We start from the raw sequence: 6627 nt of genomic DNA on the forward strand, positions 1-6627 counted from the left end.
AAGGACTTAAACGCGAGACAAAGACGCTGGTTAGAGTTGGTTAATGATTATGATGTGGAGTTGATTTATCATGAAGGGAAGGCCAATGTTGTAGCCGATGCTCTCGGTGGAAGACCGTTCATTCTCGTTAACTCTATCGAATTTTGCCAAATGATTTGTGTGCGAAATTCGGAAGCTTAATTTGGAATTTGTGGAACCTAGTAGTGCATATCTGAATGCCATGGTGGCTGAACCGGAGTTGTTCCGGGAGATCCGAGAGAGGCAGGTAGCTGATTCTAAATTGGCTGAGATCCGTTCTAAGTTGGATAGTGGTAAAGCTGTTGGTTTTGAAGTCAATCCAGATGGGGTTCTCAAGTTTCGAGGTAGATGGTGTATCCCTGACGATGTCGAGTTGAAAGTAAAGATTTTGAGTGAGGCGCATAACACACCGTATTCAGTGCATCCAGGTGGTGATAAGATGTATCAAGATTTGAAGCTCCAGTTTTGGTGGCCCCGCATGAGGAATGACATTGCTGAGTATGTGAGTAAGTGTCTTACTTGTCAGCAGGTTAAAATTGATCATAAGAGACCAGGTGGTTTGTTGCAACCGTTGGCGATTCCTACTTGGAAGTGGGAGTCTATCTCTATGGACTTTGTGATGGCATTGCCAAGAACTGTTGGTGGTAAAGATGCCGTTTGGGTGATCGTGGATCGTCTGACGAAGTGTGCTCGTTTCGTGCCAATCAAGGAGACTTGGAGTTTAGATCGTTTGGCAAGTGCTTATGTGAATGAGATAGTAAGATATCACGGTGTTCCTTTGGAGATTGTGTCCGATCGAGATCCAAGATTTTGTTCCGTTTTTGGCAAGCGTTGCGAAAGGCTATGGGTAGTAAGTTAATGATGAGTACAGCTTTTCATGCCGCTACAGATGGACAGACGGAGAGAACTATTCAAACCCTTGAAGACATGCTCCGTGCTTGTGCCTTGGATTTTCAAGCGAGTTGGGAGAAGAATTTACCTTTGGTCGAGTTTTCCTACAATAACGATTATCATGCAAGCATCAAGATGGCTCCTTATGAGGCTTTGTACGGGAAGAAATGCCGCAGCCCATTATGTTGGGATCAAGCTGGTGAAGTCCGTGAATTGGGTCCTGAGAAGCTACAAGAGACCATTGACGGCGTCAAACTGATTCGAGAAAGGATGAAGGCAGCTCAAGATAGACAAAAATCTTATGCAGATATAAGACGATGACCTTTAGAGTTCGAGGTGGGTGACAAGGTGTTTCTCAAAGTTTCTCCGATGAAGGGTGTTAAAAGGTTTGGGATCAAAGGGAAGCTGAGTCCTAAGTATGTGGGTCCTTATGAGGTGATCAAGAGATTTGGTCCAAAGGGCGTATAGGTTGGAGTTGCCAGCTAGTCTTGGGAAGGTTCATGACGTGTTCCATGTTTCTCGGAGGAAGTACATTAGCGATCCCAATCCACGTCCCGCAGATCAAGTCTTGGAAATTGAGCCTAACCTAACCTACGAGGAACGACCGATTCACATCTTGGATAAGAAGGAAAAACGCCTTAGAAATAAGGTTGTACCTTTAGTGAAAGTCCTTTGGAGGTGCGACAAGTTCGAGGAAGAGACATGGGAAACTGAAGACTCTATGCGAGTAAAGCACCCACATCTTTTTGAGAGAGGTGATTAATTATTATTGTCCTATTTAATTCGATCCTTTCTTTCACATTTTTTTTAACTTCGTTTTCTCGCGTTAAGTTTCGAGGACGAAACTTTTTAAAAGTAGGGAGAGACTCGTAACACCCGCATTTTTTTTTCCATCGTAATATTAGTTAGTCTCGAGTTTTAATTTGCTTATTCCATAATATAATATTTCTATAAACCATCATATTTATTTTAAATAGACCGCGTTATTTTGTGTAGTGAGACCGTCTGGAGACCGAGTTTCAACTTTATGTTTCTTAAAGAACCGTAACGGATTGACCGCATATCTTTATCAAGTGGACAATTAAAATAACAAACCCACTTTTCAAATAGGTTAATGGATATCCCTCGTATTCTTAGGGTTAAAATAATATATATATAATGAGGAGTTGTTAGCAAACAAAGTCCTAATTTCAGCAAACCAAGTCTCTTCTATTTCTTCATTATTCTAGCTTAGCAAACTCCCATTTTCGGCGAGCCTGTTCTCTCTCGTTTCTTAACGGTTTCCAGTAATTTTTGCGCCATTCTCTTCATCTCGCGGTAAGCTTTCCATTCGTACCATTTCCGTTTTACTTCGCCTCATATAATAGGTTGTCCAGTAGCTTTAAAACGTGTATGTTTAACGCCGTTTCCGTTCCGATTTCGACGTAGGCTCAAACTCGGACGACCCGGACGCCGACTCTTACGTTGTTGACGATTCCATTGAAGATTAAGCACTAAAAAGGTAACGTAGACGACTGTCCTCGGTATTACGTCATGATTTTTGCGGTCTAGTATGCTAGATTGTTTAATAATGGTGCAAGTTATTTACCCCTTTGGCTTATGTTGATTGATCAAATGAAGATTGTTAGTAGTTTGGTTATGTTAGTCCTATTACCGTTTGCGTATATAGTATATTCAATAAAATATGACGACGTAAGCGACGAGTGAGATATTATATTTAGTTGTTACCATGAAAAAGAAAACTATTGAATTCATAAGCGACATCATCATCATGATCATACAATTATTAATTCGGATCTATAGTAAAAATAGAGAGATTGGAAGTGGGAATTGGAATCAGGTTGTACGCACTAACATTGTGTGATTATTTTAAAGTTTGGTTGGTATTGTATTTAAACTATTGATTCTTTGACATCGACTCGCGGCTAAGTGTTTTTAAATCTTGTCGTCTAGTTAGTAATTAAAACTAATGATGGTTTTGGTTTTAATAATGGATTAATGGTGTTGCACACTTACGAAAAGTAGGCTAGACTTCTTATTTTACTACTAGCACATAAAAGCATCTCAATTAGCACATAATCATACGACCCCAAACAATAGTAATTACAATAGGATCGGTAGAATCGTGTTACCTTAATCACACAAAGGAAATAGTTGGGAATAACATCAAACTGTAACCAATGAGTGAAACAAGAAGTCGGTATAGTCGCTGGAAACATAACTATGATAGTATTTGCCATTGTGATCGAGATGACGACATAAATATATTAATTGAAGCAACGGAATGTCATGTGGCTTGACAATATTAAATGGGCAACAAGAGAGCAATTATTGTTAGCCGCACTAACAGAATGGGGTAGGAAGAAAAAGATGTGATAATTATATCAAATGGGCAACATAATTACGTACGCATGCATACACTAATACACTAATTAATACATATCTTAAATGATTGTTTTATTAAATATAATAAGAAGGGAGTAGGTACAAGCAATTGTTTGTGTTTGTTCTCAGAAAGAAGAGAAAGGAAAGTGGTGTGGGGACATACAACAACCACACTCACATAATATACAATAATAATGATAGTTTTAGTGCCTTCGTTTAGCCTGCTTATTAAATCAAAAGAGTGGAGTATGTTGCATGCAAAGTTATGTCTGGTGATCGGTCATGCTATAATATGTAGTATATAATATTAAAAGCATGTTTGTGGATGCTTGTTGTCATTTTTGCATTCAACCGATCGTCGTAAGTTTTATAATTGTTTGTCCATATTAATTAGTTAGCCAACGTAAGTATGAATCGTCTTATATTATCCGCTTCACTTATATCCTAGTAGCTGTGTGTATGGGCGATCTAGGCAGTTTGAGTCGTCCTATTAGCCCGGTTGTTTATAGGCTAATATGGAGTCTATGGGGTCATCAGCCCGGATGTTTATAGGCTTGGTGATCGTCTAATCGGGGCGTTTGTCCCGAGAGTGTGGCCATACTTAGACTAGGACCGTATATTTATCGTAGTCCTACCGTAGGGATAAGGTAACAGTGATGGGTTGCCTTGACGTTTCGCCTTACTGAGTGGTAACTGATTTAATATGTTTGGTATAATAAGTTTACCTTTATTAAATGAGTCATTTGATTTATTTAGTTTAAAGTATGATTAATTTATAATGAGTTTATAATTTTAATTGTATAATATGTTTACTGGTAAGTCATTTGTTCATTATTGATCTATCTTAATTACTTGGTTGCTTTATCGTGATGTAATATGGCTGGGAGGACGTCCGAGTTACTCCCCACTGACTGTGGCTGTCATTCTTATGACTGACAGGTGGATGATGGTTGCTTATTTTGTCTGGGGTTGCATCGAGTGAGCTAGCGAGCGCCTTTGTTTAGTGCACTCTTTTAGTTTTATTTGACTTTGGTTAAAACTTTTATTTCCTTTTGGTTATAGGGGTATTTATTCCCCGTAGACCTTGTATTTCCATTTGAGCACTTGGTTTTATTTAGTAGCCACCGCGGTGTCGAGGTGTTTCCGCCACCTTGAACTTAATTTGCATTCTTGTTTTACCGTGGTTGTTACACCAGCATTCACCGAAACTCGGATTATCGTGAAAAATGCGTTAAAGCTCGTTATTTGAGGCTGAAATCGAACAGGTTAACTCCTGGAATGAGGTAGGAAGCGTGATTGAAAAACAGGGAGAAAAATAAACCGGTCCGCATTTACCTCCCGAATGGCTGAAATTGAAGTGTATAATACACGGTTTTTCGGGATTCCGGGGTCCCGGAACAAAATTTTCCGGAAATCGCATAGAAAGTTCCTAGGGTCAGATAAAGCGGCCACGGAAAATTTGAGCACCAACGGAAGACATTTGGGGGTGCCGGTGTGCCAGAAACCAGCATTCGCCGAAACTCGGATTATCGTGAAAAATGAGTTAAAGCTCGTTATTAGAGGCTGAAATCGAACAGGTTAACTTCCGGAATGAGGTAGGACGCGTGATTGAAAAACAGGGAGAAAAAGAAACCGTGTCCGGTACGACCTCCCGAACGGCTGAAATTGAAGTGTAATACACGGTTTTTCGGGATTCCGTGGTCCCGGAACAAAATTCTCCGGAAATCGCATAGAAAGTTCCTGGGGTCAGATAAAGCGGCCACGCAAAATTTGAGCACCAACGGAAGACATTTGGGGCTGCCGGTGTGCCAGAAACCAGCATTCGCCGAAACTCGGATTATCGTGAAAAATGCGTTAAAGCTCGTTATTTGAGGCTGAAATCGAACAGGTTAACTCCCGGAATGAGGTGGGACGCGTGATTGAAAATCAGAGAGAAAAAGAAACCGGGTCCGATACGACCTCCCGAACGGCTGAAATTGAAGTTTATAAATACACGGTTTTTCGGGATTCCGGGGTCCCGGAACAAAATTCTCCGGAAATCGCATAGAAAGTTTCTGGGGTCAGATAAAGCGGCCAAGAAAAATTTGAGCACCAACTGTAACACCCCAAGTGTTTGAGAGGACATTTGTCCCACATCGAGAAAGTAAGGAGTTTATGATATGTTTATAAAGGATTCTACCCACCACTTAGTAACAAGGCCTTGTACTTTTGGGCTTAAGTGAGGACAAATATGGGTCCAAAGGTGCACACCCATCTTATTGGGGTTGTGTTACGACGGTGGCGGGTCGGGTTATTATACCAACGGAAGACATTTGGGGGTGCCGGTGTGCCAGAAACCAGCATTCGCTGAAACTCGGATTATCGTGAAAAATGCGTTAAAGCTCGTTATTTGAGGCTGAAATCGAACAGGTTAACTCCCTAAATGAGGTAGGACGCGTGATGAAATAAACAGGGAGTAAAAGAAACCGGGTCCGGTACGACCTCCCGAACGGCTAAATTTGAAGTGTATAATACACGGTTTTTCGGGATTCCGGGGTCCCGGAACAAAATTCTCCTGAAATCGCATAGAAAGTTTCTGGGGTCAGATAAAGCGACCACGCAAAATTTGAGCACCAACGGAAGACATTTGGGGTTGCCGGTGTGCCAGAAACCAGCATTCGCCGAAACTCGGATTATGGTGAAAAATGCGTTAAAGCTCGTTATTTGAGGCTGAAATCGAACAGGTAAACTCCCGGAATGAGGTAGGACGCGTGATTGAAAAAAAGGGAGAAAAAGAAACCGGGTCCGGTACGACCTCCCGAACGGCTGAAATTGAAGTGTATAATACACGGTTTTTCGGGATTCCGGGGTCCCGGAACAAAATTCTCCGGAAATCGCATAGAAAGTTCCTGGGGTCAGATAAAGCGGCCACGCAAAATTTGAGCACCAACAGAAGACATTTGGGGTGCTTGCAGTGTGCGAAAACCAAAGATTTTCCGAAACTCGGATTATCGTGAAAAATGCGTTAAAGCTCATTATTTGAGGCTGAAATCGAACGGGTTAACTCCTGGAATGAGGTAGGACGCGTGATTGAAAAACAGGGAGAAAAAGAAACCGGGTCCGGTACGACATCCCGAACGGCTGAATTTGAAGTGTATAATACACGGTTTTCGGGATTCTAGGGTCCCGGAACAAAATTCTCCGGAAATCGCACAGAAAGTTCCTTGGGTCAGATAAAGCGGCCACGCAAAATTTGAGCACCAACGGAAGACATTTGGGCGTGTCGGTGTGCCAGAAACTAGCATTCGCCGAAACTCGGATTATCGTGAAAAATGCGTTAAAGCTCGTTATTTG

This window comes from Silene latifolia, chromosome 1 (genome assembly GCF_048544455.1).
Source record: "Silene latifolia isolate original U9 population chromosome 1, ASM4854445v1, whole genome shotgun sequence".
Taxonomy (NCBI): Eukaryota; Viridiplantae; Streptophyta; class Magnoliopsida; order Caryophyllales; family Caryophyllaceae; genus Silene; species Silene latifolia.